At 37.2% G+C, this 27,412-nt stretch overlaps 1 protein-coding gene across 6 annotated transcripts in view; it reads left to right on the top strand.

Annotated features, from left to right (window-relative positions):
- Positions 1-19,348, top strand: part of Rbm12b (RNA binding motif protein 12B) — a 476,951-nt gene extending 457,603 nt beyond the window's left edge. For all 6 annotated transcript variants that reach the window (XR_015442821.1, XR_015442822.1, XR_015442810.1 and 3 more), the window contains one exon: positions 11,719-19,348. The gene's annotated coding sequence lies outside the window, so the exon portion shown is untranslated. The remainder of the gene's footprint in view (positions 1-11,718) is intronic.
- Positions 19,349-27,412: the final 8,064 nt, after the last annotated feature.

The following is a 27,412-nucleotide window of genomic DNA, read 5'->3' as shown; positions in this document are numbered from 1 at the left end:
ATGATACTTTACATAGAAGACCCAAAAAACTCTGCCAAAAGACTTCTAGAGTTAATTGACAGATTCAGTTAGAGTATCTGGGTACAAGGTCCACGCTCAAAAAACAATAGCCTTCTTATATGCAAATAACAGACTCACTGAAAGAGAAATTAGGGAAACAATTTCTTTTACAATAGCATCCAAAAAAAATGAAATAGCTAGGAATCAATCTAACAAAGGAAGCAAAAGGCCTCTACACTGAAAACTACAGCACTCTGAAAAAAGTGATCAAAGAGAATATAAGAAAATGGAAAGTCAGGCTGGGGATTTAGCTCAGTGGTTCCGGCACCTGCCTTGCAAGTCCAAGGTCCGGAGTTCAATCCCCCATACTAAAAAAAAAAAAGGAAAGTCATCCCTTGTTCCTGGGTAAGAAGAACCAATAATGTGAAAATGGCCATCCTTCCAAATGTGCTATATAGATTTAATGCAATGCTGATTGAAATTTCAACAGTATATTTCTCAGTACTAGAGAAAACAATCCAAAAAGTCATTTGGAACAAGAAGAGACCTAGAATAGCAAAAGCAATTCTAGGCAACAGAGACATGGCAGGGTGTTGCACAACCCCCAACTTGAAACTATACTACAAAGCTACTGTGATAAAAAAAAGTATGATACTGGCAAAGAAACTGACCCAAGGATCAGTGGAATACATTAGAAGATGCAGAAACAACTCCAGACATACTCAGCCATCTCATCTTTGACAAAGGAGACAACCACCCTCATTGGAGGAAAGATAGCCTATTTAATAAATGGTGTTGGAAAAATGGATTTCAACCTGCCAAAGATTAAAACTAGACCCATATCTATCACCATGCACTAAACTAAGATCGAAGTGGATTAAAGATCTAAATATTAAAACAGAAACACTAAACTTGCTGGAAGATAAGTTAGGTAGAACTCTTGAAGATATTAGCATAGGAAAAGAATTTATGAACAAAACCTCAGTAGCAGGGGAAGTAGCACAAAGAATCAACAACTGGGATCTCATCTTATTAAAAAGCTTTTGCACTGCAAGAGAAACCACCAACAGAGCTAAGAGACAACCTACAATGTGGGAAAAAATTTTAGCAGCTGTACCTCAGACAAAGGACTACTATCTAGAATATATAAAGAACTGAAAAAATCAGACTCCCCAAATTTAAGGACCCAGTTCAAAAATGGGCATCTGAAATGAACAGACATTTCTCAGACAAGTAAAAGCAGCAAATAAATATATGAAAAAATGTTCAACATCACTGGTCATTCAAGAGATGCAGATTTAAATAACATTGAGATTCTACCTCACCACAGAAAGAATGGCTGCTATTAAGAAATCAATCAATAACAAATGTTGGTGGGGTTGTGGGGAGAAAGGAACCCTTCTCCATTATTGGTGGGAGTGCAGACTGGTGCAACCACTGTGGAAATCAGTATGGGGAGACCTCAAAGAAATTGGACTAGGGTCCCATTTGACCCAGCTATTCCCCTTCTGGGTATCTTCCCCAGAGAATTAAGAGACTCATACCACAGTGATATATGTGCACCCATGTTTATAGCAGCACAGTTTGTAATAGCTAAAGCTTGGAAACAGCCCAAGTGCCCATCAACTGGAAACTGGATAAAGAAGATATGGTTTGTTTTTTTTAATAAAATGGAGTACTACTCAGCCATAAAGAATGACAAACTAGAGACATTTATAGCTAACTGGATGCATATTGAGGCCATACTCTTAAGTGAAATAGGACACACATTTGTAAATACTGAATAGTTTCTCTGGTGTGAGAAACTGAAAGTGTAAATAAGGATTCAAATTGTTAAAATGATAATTTGAAATAGGAAGAAAAGGTCCAAGTTGGTAGGGGAAGTGGGATGGGAAGGGGAAAAGAAAGAAGGGAAAGTAAAAATTAGGAGAAAAGGAAAAAATGGAACCAAAGTCTTTGTAAATAGGGAAGGGTAGAGGGGGTGAAGGGAGGACAGGGAATGGGGAAAAAATAAGAACCAAGATACATCATGTACAGGTACAAGTACCCAATGATATATACCTAAAATATACCAATAAAAGAATTTAAGGAAAAAAATATGGTAGCTATGAAAAGCAAGTCTTAGGTACAAGTAAACTGAAATTGTATTTTACAAAAAGTATAGCAACTCTTAAGAAGTTTATAATCTATTATAAAAATAGATGATAATAAATATCACAAAAATATCCAATGGTTTGTTGAAAATAATTCTGAAATCTTTTGAGCTGACTAGCTAGACCAATGCTTGATTAGGATGAAGGGTGAAATATTTGAAAGAGATGATGTCCTTTATTGTCATTAGTCTGGATGTGACTATTTAGCTTCTAGGCCCGTGATTGATTGCACAACCACAGATTCACTACTATGCATTAGTATCCCCTCCAGTACAGTTCAGTGCCAAACTAAATGCAAAGGAAGAACAACCCCTCACCCCCACCAGGGATTGAACTCAGGACTTCGTGCTTGCAAGGCAGGCATAGTGCCACTGAGTATATCTCCAGCCCCAAAGGAAGAAAATTTTATCAGTTGGAGTTTTGGGATGTAATCATTAGGAAGCAGAATTTGGCTAACTTAAAGATAACTTATTACAAGATTATGGGAAAGTTTAAGATCAAACAGAGCCCGAAAATTAGCCAGGAAAGGGCAGGAGCCAGGCAGCTTCAAGGGAGCTCAGCAACATTACTTCATGAATTACACTACAGTTTCTCCAAACACTGTAGCAGGATTGAGTCACATGCAAACATTTCTTCTCTGCCATTCAGTACATGATTTGTATTTTGGGGAGAAAAGTTTGTTCATATGCCTGCCACATGAATAGAGGAAAAACAAGGTTCCTTGACTGACAGTACCACCAAGCTTTATTTAATGGTACAAAAGGAATGCCCATCCAAAGGAAACCAGGGATCTATTACCCAAAGAAGGAGGACTTGGTGTTGCAAAGATAACTAATAACACATGTCTCTTCCAAATTATATGACATTTTGACATCTGTGAATAAACAGCAGTGTTTCCTCTGATGCCTATGCAGTAGTTCCATGTGTTTTCTGGTTTGCAGTCTTCATTTGCACAAAAGATGTCAGAACTGGGCTCAAGTGCCAATTGTGTTTAGAAGAGGGAACAATTTAACAGATCTTGAGATGCTCAGATTGAGTCTGAGCCAAAGATACTAAGTGCTGAACAATAAAATTTGGCAAGTACCATGAGATCTCCTGTATGCAGCCACACAATATATTTCTTTTTAAAAGAGAGTGAGTCCCAATCAATCTGAAAACCACACCCCAACACATCCATCATTTAATGTGGTTTTGTAAATATCTTCTTCCCATAGAAAGTTCTTCGGTTTTAAGGGAAATTGCTACCTCTTCACTCATCACTAGGAACCTAAGGATTTAGAATCCTTATTCACAATTAAGTTGACCTTATATCTAAAGTAAATGAAATATAATTACTTAAGCCACGTAATTGCTTACATTAATATCCAAAGAGTGAGACATGAGTAATTGTCATTAGTCTGAAATTTCCATTCTGTAATACATAGTCAATATTTTGACTATAGTAGTGCTTAGCATCCTAATGGACTTTCTGAACCAATGTGTTGGTTTTTCAGTGGGGCTAAAGACCTATCAACTGCTTTCTATGTAAATGCATTAATCACTCATTTATTTATACCATTTATTAGAAACCAATTATTATAGGATTCAAAACTTGCATAGGGACCAATTCATTTTAAAAAATCAATTACACAGATTGTATAGTGTACCAATTAGTCTAAATGATTTTAGGTTTTGGAAACTCTGTGATTTATATTTATAAAATATATCTCACTAAGTTAATAGAAATGATATATAAATAATTCAGAAGCTTGTATCTTTCTTCACATAACATCGTAACAGCACTAGGTAAAAATATTAGCTAGGGTAGTGTAGAGAATGCATCAGTTCCTGTTACCTAATTGTAGAGAATTTGGGAAGAGATGATAGAACTAACACCTGCTATGGGTTCCAGTCCTGTCTTGTAATCTAATCTGGAGGCATAAGACCAGAGCAATCCATCTCAGTTCCAGCTTGCACACAAAGATAACACAAAGACATCTATAGACACACACAACATATACACACTCAACAGACACACAGGGAGCAGGGAAAAGCTCACCAGATGAGGTTAAAAGAGTCAATTCTCAATCGCTTGTGAAGATGGGCAAGTTAAATCCAGTGCATGAAGCAGTTTTCTATTTTATTTCTTCTTGGCACTCATTTTGCCATTGTGTTCTTCATTGTACTGAACACAGTTCATTCACAGTAGTTGCTTAGTTGTAATTTTTAAAATGAAAATATCACTTTAAAAATCCACACAGCTTACTAATATTATTTTTACAGTAATTTCTGCAGTGCTACATTTTTTTTAAAGAAATGTAAAAGAATTAACCATTTTATTCAGTTTGATGCCTTTCCTTATTGGAAATGCTAATGAGAAATTTATAACCTCAAAGCAAGTGCTGCTACAGAAAAGCAAGAGTCCAAACATCATCTATACCCCAAGAAATCAGCTGCTGGACACTGGCAAATATGCAGTCTCCTAAATGAATACTCAAGAGTCCTATAGTGACCCACATCTTCTGTATCTGTCTGTCTGTCTGTCTGTGTCTTAAAAAATGCATGGTGAAATGTAAGCTACAACAATTTGTAGGAGAAAATCATACCAGATTTATTCAGTGTATTATAGGAATCACATGTATATCAAAGATAAATTTCATGCTCAAAATCCATGACATTCCTGATATTGCTCAGATACTCCAGTGAACTTCTTGGAATCTTGAATATTTTAACGACTATATGGCGGAAGCTACTGTTAGACACCTAAGCCTTGGCACTAATTTGCTCGGCCCTTTGATTTGCTTCTAAATATCCAGTCCTGCAAAGAATTCTGGGGAAACATTTAGATAGATTGCTAACAATAAAAAAAAATTGGAGACACTGGCAAAGTAATTTCTGCATGCTATTTTTCCAAAGTAAAAATTTAGAATGCTTCAAAATACACGATTTGTCAGCCTCATAACTTAGCAGCAAAATTTCATTCAGAAACAATAAAAAACTATATGAGAACAGAACAAATCTTAGAAATAAAGATTTGTATTCACATCCATGCGTTTTCAGAATCGGTGTCTTACATCCCAAGTAATTAGAAAACCTTTTCTGAAGGTCAGTCAACCTTATCTTTATTTTCCCTATTTTGAATGAATATGATTCAGACTTCAAACAAAACTTCTAACTCTTTTAAGTTAGTCTAGTTTATTTTGAGTGCAGTCCTGAAATGTTCCTTTTCCTCCTTCCCTTCTTGGTTTATGATTCAGATCTGCGCTTCCTTGGAGCGTGAAAAGATAGAAGAATGTACTTTAGCTTTCAGTGTGCCGAATTTAACAAATAGAAATATGGAATTCTCAGGTAATTTGGATTTCCCATTTAAAAAGGTATACTTCTTTCAAGTACGTCCCATGAATATTTGGAATAAACTTAAACCAAAAAATATTGTTTATATGACATTCAAATTTGACTGACTGCCTATGTTTTGTCTGAGAATCCACCTGGCTTCTGTGTGTTCTCTGTTTTTGAAAGTGTCCTATTTGACAGGCAACATCTTTTATACAATTTATCTTTCTTGCTGGTCAGAGATCTAGTGCTTTTCACACCCTGTGGTGACCTCGGGCTTCTCCTCGACATAAATCACTTTGCTCCTGATGACAAATAATAAAAGTCAAGAAAATGGAAGATTCCAGTGACAGACATAAAATAACTTGGTGTACTGGATAGCTTGATAAAATCCTCATTGTTTAGAATTTTAGATGTCAGTGAGGGAAAAGGAAATGAGATAGTGTTTACCAAATCTTCGTCACTGAAGTTTGGCAGCTGAGATCTGAAACCTTTTCATTTGAATTCCAATTCTACCAGCCTCAAGCCCTGTGAGCAGAAGCAAGCTATGGAACTTCTCTGAGCCTCAGCGCCCTCATTTCTAAATTGGAGATAAGGACAGGTAATAGTAGCTACTCCGGGAGGAAGACTAAATAAAATAAGACAAAGTATGCAGCACAGTCGTAGTAACAGCTACTTCTATTATTTGACTTAACATTATCACCTCTAGACTATTCCCATCACTAATATTATATGTAAGCCATGGTGGCAGACAATATAAAGGATTGTTAAAGAGCTTATAGGCTGTTTTGGAAATAGACAAGCTCCTAAATAAATAAAGAGCAACACAAGCCAGTAAGTCCTAAGTGCCAAATGAGGGCCACAGATGGATAAGCTACAGGAGCTCAGAGGAGGAAGAGATGCTGGCTGCATCCCTGGAAGCACAGGAGGATATCCCATGTATATCCCACCACTTTCCCTGGGAACTGTTCTCTTAATAGACACCTCCAAGTGTAGATAACTGATTTCTTGTTACAGCTCTGCTAGCTGCCTTTATTACCTCCAATATTACCTTCCCCAGAGAACAAATGTGTTCACCTTGAAGCTGTTATTGTTTTCCACAAAAAAACCATTTTTTGGCACTATCACGCTTCCATCTTTTTTAGTGTGTACACTTATTTCCTTGATTGGCTGTCTTCCTTCTATCCTTTGCTTGTGTGGGTGCCAGTCCCGAGGCTTCTCTTTGCTCCTTTTTAACTCCTTTTTTATGCTTCCTTCTTAGCTCATTTGTACATCTAGTGTCTTTTGTTTAACTTATATGAATATTTTGTCCCCTCCAGAGCAACCCTTTCCCGTAAATCACTAAAACACTTTCATCACTGCTACCACTTTTCATCATAGCACTGGAAGAAGAACATCCTGGTAATGTGGCATATTGATGAGAGTATTGAAAATGCTATAGTCTTAAACCAACAATGAGTTCACAAAATTGGGATTGATATAAAATTAGCATTGCAAAGTTGATAGATATCCCTCAACTAAATTAGCATTTACAATTTAATTGAATCATTTGGTAAAATTCTTTGCCTGACCCATGTAGGATGTCACTTTAGTAAACATTGAAAAATGGTGAGCTTTCTGCTTTTCTCTCTTCTTGCCTTTTACACTGACATCCATTGACCTGCTCTTGGTATTTTGTGAAACAAGTGGGCACCAGGGACCACACAGGTGTAACACCCGAAGCAAAGGTGGTGTCAGAAGTGACGGGGCTTAGGGAAGAAAAGTGATGGGGAAGTGTCCTAGCTTGTTAGTATAGGAGTCCTGGAACTTCTTAAAACAAAGTCATTTGAGTAACCTGAAGAATATTTTAGAAAGTAATATTTCTTAGCTAGGGAAGGATAAACAAGCTTTTCCATATAACCAGTTGTGTGTCCAGTCTCTTGTTTCAGATTCACTCAAGTTCTCATGAGTACTTCAAGAGGATATTAATCATATTAGATTCATAAATTGGTTTGTTAAACAAGAAACTTGTTTTACAAAACTAACAAATAAATACAACAGGTCAGTATAGGGAACTTACTGTTTAGAAAAAAACCCCTTCAAATCCAACATGAAAACAGTGAATTATGAGACTCTGCTCAGGGACTTGAGAGGACATGGAAATTAATAAACAGAAATAAAGTTATCTATCAATCAGTTAATTACTTGTATTTTAGAAGTGAGGAATTACCCAAAGATATCTCATAAGCCACTTTCCTCAGATATTTCATAGTAGAAGGATTTTTTCAGTAGAAATAAATATATGTACAGTTGACATAAAGATCTCTCATATTTGTTAGAGTTCCTGTACATACACAATGAGTGGGGCAGGCTGCATAGCCAAAGGAGTCTGGTGTTGGTTCAGCTTCTGTCATTTGCAAGGGCATAAGTTTTCTCTTACGTAAAAAGAGAGTACTAATCTCTGTTGAGATAGTTATGAGAATTAACTGGGATTGCCCAATATATTTGTTTATTGGGATCCATATATGTGTGAGGAATTAACACCTCAGTTATCCAAATTGTAAAAAATAATTGTTATTATAATTATTATTACATTAATTTTGGAACAAAAAATGCATCACTTCACATCTGTCTGACATTCAGAAATGTCTGTGTATAAAACTTATCTAGTTTATTAATCTATACACACATAAGAGGTGTAACCAAAATTTGATGTTTAAATAAAAATTTTAAAACATATTACAATAAAAGACTCATTGCCATTAATCCCCATCAAAATACTTCCATTCATTTCAAACACATTTATTCCATTGCTCCTGCCACTTTCTGAAGCAGTTCTGGAAGTCCTCTTTTGTGAGGGTCTTTTTGTGGCTGCCTCTATGTCCTGAATAGATTCAATACATTTATGGTAATTTCTGTCAAATAAAAACATTACAATATGTCCTCTTCCATCTCATTTACTAAATCTGGCACCATACAACTTCTGGCTGTTCCCCAAAGTCAGAATGGCCATGAAAGGCAAACATTTTGAATTGCAACTTAAGATCCTCACAAAAGGAAACCAGGAGAACTGCTTCACAAGGTGGCAAGAATGATGGGATAAGTGTGTTTGAAGTGAGGGGAAGTAGTTTGAGGGGACTAATGGCAATGTGTCATTTACTGTAATAAATGGTTTTTCAAAAATTTACACATTATATGTATTTTTGATCATGCCTTGTATGACAATTTTGAACATGACCTTAACAAATATTTGTTAAAAGATTATAAGCAGAGAGCCGGGGATTTAGCTCGGTGGTTTCGTTGCCTGCTGTGCAAGCGCAAGGACCCGAGTTCAGTCCCCGGTACCAAAAAAAAAAAAAAAGATTATAAGCGGGCATTGATGAATATTAAGATACTAATTTCATCAAGTAACTTTGAAGTATTATTATATGTGCACAATATAAAAGCAAAAGGCACTACTCAGCATTATAATTCAATTACATGATCACTTCTTGGGGGAACAGATTTTGTGTTGATTTATATAAGAAAGACTTACCTGTCTTTTTTTTTCTGGTACTGGGGATCGAACTCAGGCTCTTGTGGTTATGAGGCTGTTGCAGCAAAGACTTACCTGTCTTTTAAAGTCAGTATCTGTTATGACTGGCTGATGTCCATGCCAGAAATGTTAGATATTCTTCATTTCCTACCTCACAGTTATACAAAGACATTTTCAAAATTGCAAGAAATAATGACTTGACACCTAATATAGTCTCACCATGCTACATCATTTGTTTCTTTCTTTAAACAATACTCATAATAAACTTACATCTACAGTAGTAAAAAACATTCATGTCTCATGAAGATTTTGTATTTTGTACATTCTTCCTATGTCATCTACTAGTTACTAAACATTTGGATGAAAATGAATAGGTTTTAAATTTTAAAGTGCTCAAAAGTTTGGAAATATGTTTTATATTGGCTTTCTTTGTATAAGTTTTTGAGATGTTTTCAGTGTATATTCAGGTATGTGGTATGTTGATTGGTTATAAAATGTTCAAGCATTTAATTGTTCATTTTGTAGACTGCAAGTCACCAGAAAGGTTTCTAATACTGATTTTTCCCCTTTCCTTGATTTCTAATATTGCTCAAAACTAATTCCATTGCTAATCTTGTGTCATTTACAGACTTATTTATTTATTATTGCAGAACTGTGGCTTGAATTTGGGCCTTGATCGCGGTGGGCAAGCATCCCACCACTGAGCTCCACCCCCAGCCTTATTTATAATATTGATAATTTTGATTTTGTTTTCATTTTTCTTTTTTGCATTTTTAAACTGTGTAGTATTGATGGAGGGCTAAACATATACATCAGTAGAAGCAGAATAGAGAATCAGAATAAGGAAACATGAAAATGTTCAGTTGATTATTTACAAGAGTGCAAAACCAATTCAACAGAGGAAAGTTGTCTTTTAAAGTAATAGCACTAGGGCAATTAAAAATCAGGGCAAGAAGATGAAGAAGAGAAAGAAAAAGAAGAGTGAGGACGAGGACGAGAAAGAGAAGGAAGAGAAAAACAAGGATAGGAAAAAGAAGGAGGAGGAGGGGGAGGAGGAGGAGGTCATTGTCCCAACTTATCTCATAGCTTCTATGAAAATAAGCTCAAAATGGATTTAAATGTGAAACATGAAACTAGAGCAATCTTAGCAAAATACAGGCAAAATCTTGGGATCTGGGACTAAGCCAAGAGTTCTTACACTTGGCAACAATCGCACACTCTAAAAAGTGAAAAATTAATAAATCACCACAACTTAACCACTTTTACCCTTTTAAAGATCTGGTGAAGACGATGAAAACAAGATGCAGAGTGAGAAATACAGGTATATTTGCAAAACACATATCCAACTGTGTTAGCTTTCCATCACTGTGACAAATACCTGAGAAAATCAACCTAAAAGGAGGCAAAGTGTATTGTGGCTTCTTGTCTCGGAGGTTTCGGTCTGCAGTTGTTTTTCTCCATCACTTTTGGCTTGGGGCAGTACCTTAGTAGCTTAGGACAGACACGGATGATGACGGAAGTCTCATCTGGTGGCCTGGAAGCAGACAGAAAGAGGAAGAGACAGGTAAGGTGGAGCAGAGTCCCAATGTCCCCTCCAAGTTTATACCCCTCATGATCTAACTTCCTTCTACCAGGCCTGTCGCTCACAGGACCCCCCCCCCCCCGCCTACAAGGGTGACAGCCACGCCTTTAACATACGAGTCTTTAGGGGACATTTGGGACCCAAATCATAATAGCAACAAAAGACTAGTTTCTAGAGTATTTCAAAAACTCTTAAAACTCAGCAGTAAACAAACAGTCCAAGTAGGAAATGAGCAAAAGACATGAAGAGGTTTTTTTTTGAAGAAGCTGTATAGTTGGCAAATAATTGCATGAAAGGATGTTAAATATCATTAGTCATTAGGGGAATGCAAATTAAAGTCGCAATGAAATGTTGCTATATGTCTGTGAAGATGGCTAAAATAAAAAGTGACAAAGCCCAGAATGCAGGCTAGAGACAGGAAAAGTGCTATTGATACAACCACTCTGGAAGGCAGTTTGGCAGTTTTGTAAACACATGAACTTAGGAGCTGGGCATGGTGGCACACACCTGTAATCCCAGCACTTGGAAGGCCGAGGCAGGAGGATCACTGAAAGATCGAGGCCAGCCTGAGCTTCACAGTGAGTTCAAGGCCAGGCTGAGTTTTAGTGAGAGTGAATGAATAAGCAAAATGTGCCACATTCATACATGGAATATTGCTCAGCAACGAGAAGGAACAAACTAACGATGCATGAAACAAACTTGATGTATCTGTAGAGGTTTATGCTGGGGGGGAAGCATTTTATGATTTTATTTAAATAACATCCTCAAAATGACAAAATTGTAGAAATGAAGAATAGATTAGTGATGACCCAGGGCAAAGGAGGTGATTAAAGTTGGCAGGGAAGTGAAGGTGACTATAAAGGGGGAGGATCCCTGAACGGATGAAAATGTTCACTATCTTGACTGTATCAATGTCATTATCCTAGTCCTGCTATTATAGCTCTACAGGATATTACTATTCAGGAAAACTGGGTAAGGAACTGTTGCTGTATGATTTGTCACAACTGCATTTGAAACTACAACTATTTCAAAATTTAAAAAGTCTAGAAAAAAACACCCTAAAATGCATTGCATTGAAATATTTATCATGGTTACTAAGATTTCAGGATCCTCTTAAATTTTCCACCTTAGATAAGTGCCTTTCTTGCCTTTCCTAGGTCTCTATCCTGGAAACCAGAACAAATGCTAGAGGAATCCAAAAGAACATGGATCCAAAGAAATTGCAAGTTCCTAAGGAGTTCTTTGCCTGTGTATGGTGGGAATGATGACAGATGCTTTAAAATACTTAAGAAAATAAGACAAAAAGAATAGTGTAGGAAAGCAGAAAACACAAAGGAGTCAAGAAAAATTTTAGAAACAAAGAGCTTAGCAAAAGAAATTTCCTCCCAGTACTTGTGGAAAGCACAAAAGAAGGGATATTATGCAAATATAGATATTTAGAGGAATAAAACAAAACAAGGCTTGGTTGTGTTGTTCTTCCATCATTCCCTCCCTCCTGCTGTGAATCTTGCCATGAGGAATCTTGAATGCTAATGCCTCAGTATTTGACACAGCAAGTGATAATTGCACAGTAGCCCATTGATTTCTGACTCACCCCTTTGCAGATCTGCCCTGTAACTTTACATTCATTCCAAGCCTCAAGGAGTTGAGCCCAGCAACAGCAGGGCGCACCTTCACCCATCAGATAATAAAGTTTAGTCATGCAGTTTAAAATAAAATAAGCAAGAAGCAGATGGCAAAAGGACAGAATGCAGTGTATTTAATCTGTCCATGTTTGCAAGGAAGCAATTGTCTTCTTTGCTGCAGAAAACAGAGCAGGGCAAACAGGAAAGTTTCTCTTTCCTGGGCACAGATGACACAGTTGACATAGGTGATCTGGAGTTTGGGGGTAATTTGACCCTCATCTTGTTGAATTCTCTTTTTTGGAACCCAGAAACCAAGCTGGACTGGTTCTCTTGATAGGCAGCCAATGAAGGGAGGAGGGTTTAGTGGCCTGCTTAGTAAAAAGCTCTGAACAAATCTACAAGGCTGGAGTGAGTTCTTTGCCTGGAATTTATTTTTATTTCAGTTCAGATGGTGTCTGAGTATATTTTAATGATGTATCAAAGCCCATTGCTGACTGCCAGGATGGAAAGATACAGTAGAAATCTGTGTGTGAGAAAGAGGTGGAGGTGGGTGATTAGAAAATGAGAAACGTAACAAAGAGTAAATAAGGACTAAAAGGTATAATAGATAATGTGAAATAGGAAGAAAAGGGGCAAAGGGGAAGGGAAAGTGGGAAGGGTAGAGGAAAAGGAAAGAAAGGAATGGAATTACTATGAGAAAATGAAAAAATGGTAACAAAGTCTTTGTAAATAGGGAGGGATGGAGGGATTGAAGGGAGGGCATGGGAAGCGGGAAAAATAAGAACCAAGAGAGATTATGTAAAGGTGCAAATATCCAATGATGAATGTCATTATATTGTATACCTAAAATGTACCAATAAAATAAAATTTTTTAAAAAAATGAGAAACGTTGAGGAAATTGAAAGAGATGTTAGAAAGCAACTGAAAATGAAGCTCATATCTGTTATTTATTTTATTATATTTAATCATATGATAGGGAAACACTCATAAAATCTGCATGTTTTAAAAAATAGTGCATTTAAATAGGAGGATCTTTAAGAAGAGAATTGGCACTGGCAGCAGGTTTCACTCCCTCTCCGTGGACCTATATCCTGGAGGGGAGGTGCAGTCCAAACAGGGGAAATACCATGAGTTGGAATCTCAGTGAAGAAGACAATGAACAAATGGGACTCTTTCCTCTTCCCGTGATGTATCTACTCCCGAGCACTGGAAGCCTCTACCGAGTAACGGACACCTCAGTGCTCCTCTTCCTTCCCTGAGTCAGAGTGTGTGACACATCTCCGAGCACAGCTCTCTTCTGTTCTCTTTTCCATTTACCTTGTTTGTCTATTCATTTGGTCACCTGAGTTTTAGCACTAAAGTTAGCACAGAGAGCCGGTTAACAGAGAACAAAATAGCCACAGTTGCTGCTATCCTAGAACCTAGAACCTACCATCTAATAGGGGAACTGACATGTATCAGAGTGTTTTAAAAACAAGAACCCTCCCTGCAGTCTACGATTTCTCAAAGGCCATAGAGTGTGCTTAAATGGTTTCACGTAAGCACAAGTGATCTCAGGGCTTTACTGAACTTATTAGTATGGGGCTCCTAAAGTAGATTTCCTTTATAAAAATACAGGTATCAAGCTTACAGTTTGGATTATTTTCTGAGAGCAAAGCATGAGATTTTAAAATGGCGTTATTGTAAACCAGTTATTTCATGGGCATTAAAAAATGAAGTAGGTCACACTAGCAAAATGAAGGGATTGGAACATGCTGCTGACCATGGTTCTAACCATGCAGACGTTGGATGCAGAGGAAGCTGGTTACACAGGGTAAAGAAGGGAGAGACTCAGAGGGTGCAGCAGTGAGAGAAGATGACCAGCTGTCTCCAGTTGTCTGCACTGAGGCTAAGGGTTTCCCAGGACACTGGACTTTCAGTGCTAAAACCAGGAATGTTCTTGGCAAGCAGGATGCGTTGGCCACTTCCGGCAGTTTCTGGACTCACGCATCCTCCCTGCATTTGATTCTATGTGAGACACTCCTCAATTTTCTGGTGCTTGTTTGATTTGGGTTTAAGTTAACTCACTTGCAAATCAGAATCCTAACAGTAGTATTTCCCACTTTACAAAAAAAATCTTTAAGTCTGGCAATACTTCTTGGAGAAAAAGTAGGTGACATCCCCATCTTAGAGATGAGAAAATGGCTTGGGATTTCAGGAACATTTACCAGCTCACATGGCTATCAAGGCAGGCAGCAATGCTGGGCTCTCTCTCTCTCTCCAACATGGAGCCTTGTACTTCCCAAAAAGCTCTCTCCCAGAGGTCAGTGGTCTCAGCTTCGTGCAAAAAAGGATTCTGACGTGTATGAGCACTCCACCAGTCATAGTTTGCACTTTTAAAGATATTTGCACCCACACTCTTATTGCTCTAAGTTTTGGGGTTGCATATCCTTTCCATACCCTACAGCATTTAAACTACCATTGTTGTTCCTTTTCCCATTCATGGTCTTCATTGCTACTTCACTGTATCAAAAAGTAGGAAAGTAAAAGTGACTAGAACTCAAGGATTACCACCCTTTGAGGCTTTACAAATGTCTACTTTAATCCTCAAGGCAATTGTGTGACATGGGTTTTATTGTTTCTTTGTATGGATGAAGAATTTGAAGCTCAGAGGTTGCTAGCAGTTTGTCCAAGATCACATAGCAATTATGGCATGGAACCAAAATTCAAATCCAGAGCATCTGATTCCAAAGCCCATTCTTTTCCCCCGTATTTAAAGCAAACTTCTTGACATATAGGCCCCACTGTTTTGAACATATCATTTGTTTCATGGAGAGAAGCAGAGAATCTGTATGAATGCTCAAGACTGAGAAAGCCCAGGGAGGTTGTCAGATGACTCTGGATGCCAAGACTGCCCTGTGTGGTACAATTCTAGAGCTGCTAGAACAGAACAGGACCCAGATCAAATAAGTGGTAGTTTCCACTCACAATTACCTTATACTCGCTCTGGAATTTTCCTCTTCATATATTCAGAAGGCCAGAGGAATGAATGTTTCTCAAATGGAAATAAAATATTTCCAAAAGCAGATGAAGGAGAACCAGACATGATTCTTTGTTTAATGCCTATTATTTTATTTTGTCATAGATGTTGATTATAAAATTAGGATTATTGATAATAGTAGAATTTTAAAGTATTGAAAGTGGAAATGAATAAAACTGTTTGCAAAATAATCATTTCACATATACCTTCTCAAATCACTGCTGTGAAGATTTTGTTGATTACTTCTCTAGGTTGAATACACACATGCACATGCCACCTTTTATTTTTGGGTAAAATAAATTTATATATATTTAAATATTTGAATAAATTCAAGTGTTTTGTAGCAAGTTTATTTTCTTCTTAACAATAACTTGTGAATATCTGGGCCTGTTAATTACAATTATATATTTTAATGGCATAAAGAATTAATCTCCACTGAGATAAATGCCAGCAGTTACATTTTTTACCGATTGTTCCCTTTTCCTCCACCCCCACCACCAAAATTCAGGCCCATCCATGAGGATTGCAGGGTCTGATGAGCTGAAGTATTTAGTAAGCTAATGTTCACTGTCCACAGCAGGAGGCCCGCACAGCTTGGCTGATGAGAAATGAACTGCCTGAAGCGATCTTTTAATGGCAACTAATTTCCCATATTTGATTCTCAGCTTAGTCAACTAATATCTAGTTCAAGCGTGACAAGGCATTCACAGTTCCTTTTGAAAAGTTCCCTATTTGACAAGCCAAACGATGTGTTCGGGGCCATCATGACCTTCTGAGATCTTGTCCTGGCTACTTCACACCAAACTTTGATCAGCCGAGGTCAGTGATCTCATAAGAAAAAGTGTAAGGATTAGTGTCTTCATAGCTCATAGTTTCATGAGGTTTTTTTCTCTTATTTCTGTTTTCAGATTAGTGATCAGAATTACTGGGCAACAAAGTTTGTAATTGTGAACAAAGACTTCAGAGAAACCACACATCTAACTCTTAACATTCTCATTTTCTTTCTGTTTCTTCCAAATGATTTTTTTATCAAGTGGTGTTTTTCATCCATCCTTAATGCATTTAAGATATCTAATATGTGTTAAGCACCTCCATCCTTGCTTTAAACAAATCCTATTACTCTGTGATTCTATCCCATTACACAGTGATTATTTAACAGAGCTCAACTTAATTGGATACGATCATGTCCTGGTATGTAGAATTATTCAGGCAAGTTATTATTTTTAGTTGTCACCAATACCCATATTTATGGATATATTTTATATTTAATTTAAAAAAATTATGGATAGTTTCTTTTATATTGTTGGGGAGAATATATTCAAAGACCAATTGATAACAAGTTTTATAGGCAAAGAGGCAGGTACATGTTAGCTTAATGAGCACAGTGACCTGGTCTCATATGAGGGTGCGTGCATATGTGCATGCTGAAAGTTTTTGTATTGTAAGAGGAAATGCCACTTTCTACTTCCTACCTCCCACCTGTTTCTAGAAGATAGTATTCTGAAAGGGTTTTTTTGGTGGTACTGGGGATCGAACTTAGGACCTTGCACTTATGAAGCAGGGGCTGTGCCACTGAGCTAAATCTTCTGAGACATTCTTACCATTGAATCTACATTTTGATAAGAATGGCAGTCTGCAACAGTACTATAGATCATTTGTGAAAGTCCAGCTGGACATAGGGGGCACAGCAAGGCTCAAGAAGGAAGCAGGATCTGGGTGTGGTGGCACAAGCCTGTAATTCCAGTTCTCTGGGAAGCTGAGGCAGGAAGATGCAAGTTGGAGCCAAGCCTAGGCAACTTACAGCCTAAACAAGACTCTGCCTTAAAGAAAAGAAAAGAAAAGAAAAGAGGAAAGAAAAGAACTGGGCATGTAGCTTTCTGTGAAGGCCTTGTATTCAATCCCCAGTACTACACACACACACACACACACACACACACACACACACACAAAGAAAATAAAATGGAAGTAAGGAAACAAGTCATACAAGTCACAAGCTGTTGGGGACATGATAGGCCTTGAGTTCTTATTTTAAACTAGCCCAAGCATGAGTGTGTTTTTGTCCTTGGGATGATCTCAATCTACTCATTTCTGGGAGCTAATGTTTACAGAAATCTAGGCTGGAGCGGGTATTCCAGCTCTTTAGGTAGAGTAGAGACCATTGTTTGCCTTAGAGAAAGGCCAGTTCAGATACTCTTGGTCTCAATATTCCCTTAAGCAGTTTACCCTTAAACAGTTTACCTCCTGATACTCATGGATCCCCAAAGTAATTTCCTAACATCAGAATGTTTGCTCTTCTACGAAACATAAGACGTTCTGTCTTTTTTTAGGACTAGCCTTCCCTTCATGTGGTGTAAGGTCGCATCGTGCAGTAGGTGTGGCAGTAGGCTCTGGCGTCTGAGAGGTCTGGCTTCGAACTCCTTATCAGTAAAATTAGAAAAATAATAACAACCACCTCCTAAGGCTGCCATGAGGAATAAATGAAATAAAGCATGATCAAAGTTCTTAGATAAGCATCTGTGAAATGTCTTATTATTAATTGTTATAATTGTTGTATTATTATTTTTATTATTTTATCTATGCTTTCTAAGTTAAGTCAAGTTAGGCATATTTTTTAGAATATGGGATTGTAGATATTCCACTAGGTCACAGTTTCTGATTCACTGATTTTCCATCTCACATAGGTGTTGGTCTCACATCTAGTGTTCACCAACAATCAGGCTATACGTTTAAAATCCTTAGAAATGCTGTGTCTTTGTTTCCATGTTTAGTTTAAGTTTAGGCTGGATTCTAAAAGTAAATCATTGTAATGTTACATACTTATGCTTTTTTAACTTAGTGATAACAACAAGGAATAGGTAAAGTAATGGTCAAAAAACACTGTCAAAGATTGCCATAGAAAAGGAGGATTACATTAAATATTTGTATAGTATACAGGGTTGAGTTACTATATGATAAACTATCTCGCTCCTTCCTTGCTGCACTGCCCAATATGGTAGCCATTAACCACATGTGGCTTTTTAACTTTGAATAAAATTAATTAAAATTACATGAAGTTAAAACTTCATTTCTTGAATTCCCACTACTTACACTTGAAGAGTCTAATAGCTACATGTGATCTGGGTGTGTAGTACACACCTGTAACCCCAGCACTCTGGGAAGCTGAGGCAGGGGGATTTCAAGTTTGAGCCCAGCCTGGGAAATTAGCAATTTAGCAAGAACCTGTTTCAAAATAAAAAATAAAATTTAAAAAAAGGGAACTGGAATGTACTACAGTTCAAAGGCCCTGGTTCAATCCCCAGTACCAAAAATTAAAAAATAAAAAGCCACATGTGGCCAGTGGCTACCATATTGGATGGTGCAGATGATGGATGCTTCTATTATCACAGAAAGTTCTACTGGACAACATAGCTTTCTGGGTGCAGGAAGAAAAGAAAATGGCCAGCCTTCAGGTTCATTGAGGCTTAATATGTAGATGTCCACTTTCCCTTATTATTTATATTTCTTAGGCTAATGTTGTTTGATAATGGGCCAACTCTGTCAAATTTAGAAGACTCATATAGTTTGACCCGACCTTTGGGCTCCAAATTAGCCCAAAGCGGCTTTGTTAGGTCTGTAGCAAGTCAGGGAAATTGGCTTCAAACTTTCCTAGGTGGAGATGACTTCAATCTAGTTGGGTCAGCTATCAGCTAGTGATGAGAGAGGTGGAGGAGGGAAAAGACCAGCATTCATAGATGTCCCCTAGACTTCTCCTTGACCCAGGATGAGTATCAATGTGATTTACTTAGTATGGGCACTTGTAATTCAAAACGCAATGAGTAATAACTAGATTCACTTTCCAAATGACCAACATTACTATCTCCATTTTAAAGAACTATGATTCAATGTTTTTCACTGACTTGCCTATATTTGGCTTTCTGGAATTGACATGGTTAATTAATTTGGACTTTAAGCCAGGTTTTCTGATTACAAATTTTTCTGCCATTTCTCCCTATAAATTCTGATATGTTATAGCTTTAATAAGAAGAATAAAGGGCGGGAGATTTACCTCAGTAGCACTGTACCTGCCTCGCAAGCACAGGGTCCAGAGTTTGATCCCTGATACCAAATAAATAAATAAATATGAAAATAAAAATAAAAATAAAATAACAAGTATTTTTTGGCAGCATGGACAGAGAATGTGCATTTTCCTTTTGAGCTAATGACATATCTTTTATTAGCATGGGTATATCATTCACATGTGATCCCAGAATTCTTATAAAGAATGCCACACATATGACTACAATTATTTTATTTTTTAAACTAAGACACCATGGATACAAAGGAAAAAGTGCATGTGTCCTATTATCTCTCAAAAGCTCACCTGGCATATGCCAATCAGGTAATTGCTTGTGCAAATGGATCATTAGGTGCACAATTACCTCATTTGAAACACAAATTCAGGGCTGAGTGGAAGCAGTCCCTGCATGTGCAGTTGTGTAAGTGTACTAATCATTACACCCAAGATGGAAAAATTAGCCCTTAAATTCTTTTCTCACCTATGGCTTTCTGTTTTCTTCGCTGATGGTATCCATTAAAATCAAACAAACATGATGTGTTTTCTGGACATAAACAATTAGTCACTTTCCATCACTGTGACTTGAGTAAACATACACATAAAACCATGTTGTGTATGCAAACTTCACCTCATTTCATCCAGACAGGGTAGTCCTCCCCTTACCCCAGGCTTCAGTTGACATTCTATTTCATAACTGTTTGCATGGAAATGATGAAGGCTTTATTTTATTTTATTTTTTCCTTCACAAATACATTTGGCAAAATCTTCCAAGCTGTCTCCTTTATGGCAGACTATCGTCCCTGGTCCATTTATATGCTAATTGCTGAAGTGTTACCTTTTACTGACAAGTATTTACATGTTAATTAACTTTGGGAGGAGGGTTAGAAATACTAGTTTGCCCTGTTTAAAGTGATAAAGGGGATGCTCTTTCCTTTCAAGAAGAGAACAAAGACAGTATCATAAAAGGAAATTATTTAATTACCTCCTCCTAAGAATTAGAAATATGTTTTCCAACCTTTCTCTCTGTAGAGAAATTCTCCAGATTGTGACTGAAGGCAAAAGCATAGGGAGTGAACATTCTTCCTTTTAATCTGAGTTCGAGGTGAACCCATCTGAAGAAAGGAAATCTAGGTCAGTGATGGTGAAGGAGAAAAAAATGAAAGAACAAGAAAAACAAGCTTGGAAATAGTATATTTTTCATTGAAAATACCCAAACATAAACTTATTCCATGAAAACCCTATATAAACAAATTAGGAATATATTCTCTTATCCTGTTCATGCCCTGGCAATCACTGAAGGGGAGGAATCAGCAGATCTGTGATAGAAAGATGACGGGAATACAAATATTTAGGACTAGATAGGAAGAAAGGATCAAAGTAGGAGTCACAATGTGTTCAGAAGAACTGAAAAAAGAGAGTACTTTGAACTTAATGAGCCAAAGGCATCTTTACTATTATGCAGTAGGAAGATATAGCAAAATTTATTCTTGTCCCATAAAGTGTTACCAGCCAGGGTTCAAGGAGCTCTCACTAAAGGGAAGATAAGGACCTCAACTTGGATCAGGCAGGTTTATTACCAGGTTCTGGGCCACTGTGGGCACCTTCTAGAGATTCCTTCTGGGTGCATGTTGTCCTGAACAAAGAATTGAGCAAGACAAGTGAAAAAGGTAGCAACGATTTACATTTATTAAAAGTAGGAAAAGCAGCATGCTCTGCAGAGTGAGAGAGGGCCACTGAGAAAGCTGACAGTGGCTACCACGTTAATGGCAGTTATCTTTTGTGTCCCCCATTATTCAGCCTGTTATCAGAGCTAGGCCATCTTATCAAAACCTTGCTTGACTTTACAACCTGATACCTGAAGGTAGCACTTTGTGGTTGGTCCCAGGTACAGGGCTTGAGAACTGTTTTCTGCCCATGATTCCTAGATCTCTGTGATTGACAGGTCGTGTCCACTTGCTTGGATGGCTGGCCATGCCCTAATCTCCTGCCTCAGGTTCTTGAGGTCTCCTCTCAGGGCAGAAAAGCATTTCAGGATGTGTCAGTGAGGGACATTGGGCAGAGTTAGAAAGTAAGAGAAAATGATGAAGAACTTGAGCTTGAGCAGCTGAAGGGGACACATCTCCGAGGAAGAAGATCAGACTGGTCCATCAGCAAAGGAAAAGAAATATAATCCATCAACAAAGGGAAAAAAAAGCTATTAAGGAGTTGCTGGGGTGGGCTAGGGTCCGTGGATCATTAGCTCAGTTGTGGTTTTGCAAGATAGCTCAGAAGTCCTTACTGCTTGTGGGGACCATCTAGTCTCCAATGGATGATTATTTCTGCTCAGTGCAGTCTCAGTTTTATGGATGTTCTGCTAGAATCTGAAGTCATCCTTGGTTTAGGGCAATGACTGGTGACTTGTAGACACCCATTGGTAGTTGAGTATTTTTGTAAATATCTTCTTGATATCCTCAGCCTTTTTTTTTTTTTTTTTGGTACCGGGGATGGAACTCGGGTCCTTGCGCTTTCGAGGCAGGCGGCAGAACCACTGAGCTAAATCCCCGGCCCTGATATCCTCAGTCTTGAAGGATGAGACAGATTATATAAATTTAGTGCCAAACCAATCTTGTATTGCCAGTTTTTAGATAGGCACTCTCTAAACGATGAACATGCCTATATGCAGAGCTGAGCAAGGATCTGACCCAAAGTTTTAATGTTGTGAAGAGATTGATGCAAAATAAAGGCCAAACTTCGTTCTGCAGTTTTAATCCACTGAGCATCTGTAGGCCTGAGTGAAGAGTCACTGTGTTTTAGCAAAAGCAGCTTTTTAAGTCCTTGATCACAGAAGAAAATACAAATCATACTTACGTAACGGGTTAATGGCCACGAGTGTGTTTGTCCTTTGTCTCCATGATGGTCTCTGTCTTGGAAGGTGACAGTCAGTATTTATGACCTCTGAGTCTTGTAAACTCAGAAACATCTATGTTTTCCCTAATATCTGTAGAAATTTTGAAATATTCAATTAGAAGTGAATACTATGGGTTCCCAGGAATTTCTGTCTTTATCATCCTCTGGGTATCTGCCTCATATCCACTTGGGCAACAAACCCTGAAAATTTACTTGTTCCTTATCTTTAAAATGTATGCAGTTCTTGGTCTCCATTTCTGCTCCCTTTGTAGAATACTATCACTTATTGCCTCAATATTGTTAAAAATCTCCTAACTGGTCTCACTAGTTTCAGCTTGTCCAATCTCTAATTCTTTCACATTTCAGCCAGAGTGATTTGCTGAAGCCTTACTCCATTGATTTATCCATTCAGCAAACATATACAAGGAATTTTTCCCTGTCAAAGGCTTAGTGTGAGGTTTGTGTTACATGACCATGTTTTCTAAGAAATTTGAAAAAATTTGATATGCAAGTCACATATCTCTTCACCTGAGAATTTGTGATCATTTTCATAAAATATAATAAAATTTAAGAAAATGCTGTCAGCTATAAACTTTGGATTTGAGGCATTTTAGACGTCTAACTCTATATAGAAATTTTAGTAATTTGCTATAAATGAAAGTACTTAAAGTTTAAAGATTTTTTCCCTAGTAGAGATCTGACCAAGTGACAGAAGTATCTTTAGTGAGGCCACCACATAATTGAAATAGAAAAACAAAACTTGTGTACCATTCTTTCCATTATCTTTGTTATTTGAAAGGTACTTTAGGTGGTGGATGGTTTAAAGAGTGGAGTCAGTGGGGGAGAGATGTGGGAGATTGCATACATTGACCTATAGAGGACAAAAGATGAAGAAAAAAGGTAAGTTCAAGAAATCATGCATGTGTGTGATCACGAGAGGAAGAAAAAGGAAGGCCAAAAGCAGAAAGAAAAGACAAAAATAAACTCTGATTTCAAAACAGAAATGTAGTTCCTGATAGAGAACATGAAAAAATACAGAGTAAATATTTTATATGTATTTAAATATGCTTAAAATTAACTGAGTAACAGACATCCATTTGCGACTGAAGGTGTTCCCTCCCCCTTGAAAGACTCTTTGTTGTAATAAGACATGATACGCTAATAGTCTTTGTCATAAATCTAAGTAATCAATCAATCTGAATAACTATGACATCTCAGGCTTCAGCTCAGTGGAAGAGAGTGCATATCACTATTTTGTAGAAAGGAAGTGATTTTCTGATGGTGTTGAGCAAAGAACAGCATTATTGCCCCATTGTTACCTTTTTGTCTCTCTCCCTTCACATTTTGTTTGGTCTTGATCCAAAAGAAGAAACAGAGCCTAAGTGCCAGGACTTGGAAGGGTAATTAGGGCTTTCCCTCCACTGGCTGGCTGGGATTGGGCACTGAGAGCTCTTTCTCTAGGAAGTAGCAATCTGTAAGGGAAGAAAGATCGAGTGCTTTTGTTTTTTTATTTTTGTTTCTATGCCAATGTAACTCTAGTTCTAGCAGTATTTATTCCTCCAAAGAGCACTTTTCTAGACACAGAGACCTCGTAGTGAGAGGACCAATGTGTCCTCCCCAAAGCTGGTAGAAAGCCAAGGGTGAATACTGATTAATAGTAATTGGCTATAGCTGAAATTTAGTAAGATGATAGCAAATACATTTAGAGTTTTCAACAAATACTTGATGGCAGGTGCCAGATTATTTTCTAGGTAATGGGAAGATATCAATGAACCAAATTACCTACCTTTTTGAAGATGACAGTGAGGTGGAACTATTGCTTCTTTGCTTTTCCAAAAAATAAAAAATTGTGCTTTATGAATGTGTTTTAAAATAAGAATCATTACTAATTATGTTGGATTATGATCATTAATTCTAGTTTAATGGGTAAAAATTAATTGAGAGAGAAGAGAGTAATTTTTCCCTTTTAATTAAAAGTAGAAAAGCTGTTTGGACCCCAAAGTCCTAATGAAACTACCATTTTCACACTTGCAGTTGCTCCAAGTCTGTTTATTTGCAGGAAAAAAAAATCAAGAAGAAAATCCATTTTTGTCCTGCATAGAAATCCAATGCTAAGGGAAGAGAAGACTAAACCCTTTGGGAATGTTTTATTTTTGAAAAAGGATAGCTTCCTATAATACTGAATATTTTGCCTAATTTCTCTTACGATCCACACACATAAGGATTATCCTGTAATATTCTCATTTTCTGTTCATTTTTGCTTGAAAATTACATATAAAAAAGAAGAAATTATTAAAACTTTTTTTGAGACTTCAGAGTCTTTTGTATAAAAAGAGGGAAAAAACCCCAGTTCATTCTATGTCCAGTCAGTAGCTATGATAATTATTAGTATGATGAAGATGCTGTAAGATATGAATGAACGAACAATCGTCCTAATTTTTGGTAAACATTATTATTTTAAAGTCTGTGTTTCTCAAGTCTTCTATTGTTTAAAATTTTATCTCCTTTTCTCTTGAATACTAGAGTTAATGACTGAAGTGCTCACATCAGAATTTTCCCCTTTTATGTAGCCCTCTCAACCCCCACAGTTCGCATCCACTTGAAACACACATAATTATAAAAGATAAGAGGCCAATTATTATCTTCTTTCCACCTCTATATCCTCACAGGTGCCTGGCTACTTGGAGTGTGAGCTAATCACAGGGAAGATTCATTTTCAGTTCAGCTGCCTCATTTGATCAACTCAAGACTGAGTCCAACAAAAGTGGTCTGTCTAATGAAACTAATTTTCATTTTTCCTCATCAGTTTACAAGGTTTGAGGCTGTAGAAGCCTAAATGAATAAAATGTAGAAGGAAAATTTTAAAATCATCTTTTCTGATCTTTTACTAGTGTGTTCTTTTCTTTCTTTTTTAAAATTTACCTACTTGATCTTCTGTTTTTCTTTCTTATGCTGTTACTTCTTTTTCCTGATTTTTCCATTTATGAAAGGGGAATTAGGAAATTTAGGGTCTAAGTACTGAAATGGTCTGACAGGACCCTAAATTTTCAATTTTGCAGTGTATCAGAATTATATATATTCTTCACCCAGGAGCCTAATCTTGACACTACCTTCCCAGAAATCAAGAGGGGGAAGTCAAGTCATAAGAAATTCTGTGTATGTGTGTGGGAGAGAGAGAAATTGTACAAAGTTGTGTAATTATTTTTACTCTCATATAATTATGCTGCTCCACTAATTTTCTACTTAAAGACTGTTATTATGTTATTTAAAATCTATTGCCTAATAAAGCTACAGTTCACCTTTGTAATTCAGTTTTGTTCACTGCAACATAGAAGAAATTGAGCAAGTTTTGTACATTTCTTTTGTACATTCTTTTAATGCCATGATCAAAATAAAGTGATGTTGGAGAGAAATTAAGGACCTTGTTTAAAAATGTTTTTATTGTAAGATACTGAGAACTCGAGTTTAACTGACTTTAAAAAAAATAGGGAAGGATGTCTAAAAAAGTCATGAAGTAGGCAAGTCAAAGAACCATTTCTTCCCTTATCATAGCTCTCTTTTTGCCTAAGCTCAGAAGGTGGGTGCCCACATGCAGTGGAAATACATGCTCCTTATTCACATTCAGCACAAAGGGATATTATGTCTTGCAGCAGTTTTCTTGGAGAGTGATGTAAACTCTTTTCTCCATAAGTCAATAGTAAATGTATCTGAGTATCTGATTGGCCTAATTGGCCTTGTTCGCTGAAGAAATCACACAGTCAGGAGGAAGAGACTTGAACACCCATTGGCTAAGCCAATCAGGAGCTACTCATGGAGGTGGGAGTGGACTCAGTACCCTGGCTGTATGGGTGAGATTTCATACCTGAATTACAAAAAACTCAAGGAAAAGGGTGAATGGATGCTGGGAGGTTCAAAACAATACATGTTTACCTTAGGGCTGAAAATCAGAAGGGTCAGATAATTCTCAAAACTTGAATGACATTCAGAACCTCAGCCTCTGGATCAACAATTTGTCAGTCACCAAATGATAAAAAGTGGTGAAGTAAGCAAAGCGTGGATTCAATAACAATTTAAAAATCCAGTAAAATGGGTCTCACTTGTGTAAGTACATTGTCCATTTGTACATAGTAGAGAAAGTTACAGATGGAGATATCAAATAAATTTTCATTTAAACAAAGATATTCAAAAGCTGAGTGTGATGGTGCATGTCTGCAATCCCAGTACTCAAGGAGGCTGAGCCAGGAGAACTGTGAGTTCCAGCCCAATTTAGCAACTTAGGGAGACCTTGTTTCAAAATTTAAAAAAAAAGAAAGAAAAAAAGATGTTTTTACTGTGTAGAATATGCAAGTCTTACTCTATAGACATGAAGGTGTACATTCTCTATTTTTTCTGAATCAAACTAAAGCCAACTAATTTCTTTAGTGATGACAGAGATATCACTAAGGTTTGTCCTCATTTTCCTTCTTCTCTTCCTGATCTTCTGTTTTTGCCTCCATCTCTTTTCTATAACCACTGTCCCTTGAAGTTCATCAGTGTTCCAGAGTTCATGTTCCAGTAAATTTTTATCACACTTTAAAACAGGTTTTCTCACAATAAGGAAGCAAAAGGACTGGGTTATTAGTCAGAAAAGAGAAAATGCAATGAGAATAAAACACAGTTCAATAATTCAAGTCATTATATTGCCACATATTGTCATGGAGTGTACACAACAAGCAGACCAAATTTCCTATTTTATATAAGGCATTTTTTTTTACCCCCAAAGCCCTGGAATAATTTGTCAGAGGAAAATATGCAAAATCTTGAAAACTTCCTATCCTAATGAATTTAGGAGGTATCTTTCCGTCCTTCAAATTCTTCCTGCTTCTTTTAGCCTCTTGGCTTTCTGTAGGTTAGCTGCTCTGCTCCACATGAAATGCTTCCTTCCCTCCCTTTTCAGTGGTCATCGAATGCAATCCTGTTCACCCTAGGGACCTCAGCCATCCTGCCCTGCCCTAATGATCCCAGCCTTTTCTTTAGAGTACATAGAATTTGCAAATGTAAGTTGCATGTCATCAATTTGTGGATGTCTAGCCCCTCAGCCAGTCATCAAACATGGTCAATGACCATATTCTGTGCCCAGATTCCTGTGCAGTGTTTGTTTTGTAATACATGTTCCATAAGTGTTTGTAAATGACTTGTCTCACCACATAGAAAATGACTTACAAAGGAAGAAGGAGAGAAATTTTTGGAGTGCTCAGTATCATAAGAGGAATTGGTTATTATTTTAT

The sequence above is a fragment of the Heterocephalus glaber genome, unplaced genomic scaffold (genome assembly GCF_053883595.1).
Source record: "Heterocephalus glaber isolate CG9 unplaced genomic scaffold, H.glaber_assembly_v1.0 deba00001555, whole genome shotgun sequence".
In the NCBI taxonomy this organism is placed as follows: domain Eukaryota; kingdom Metazoa; phylum Chordata; class Mammalia; order Rodentia; family Bathyergidae; genus Heterocephalus; species Heterocephalus glaber.
Note: the sequence above shows the minus strand (reverse complement) of the source record. Positions and strands in the feature narration are given on the sequence as shown.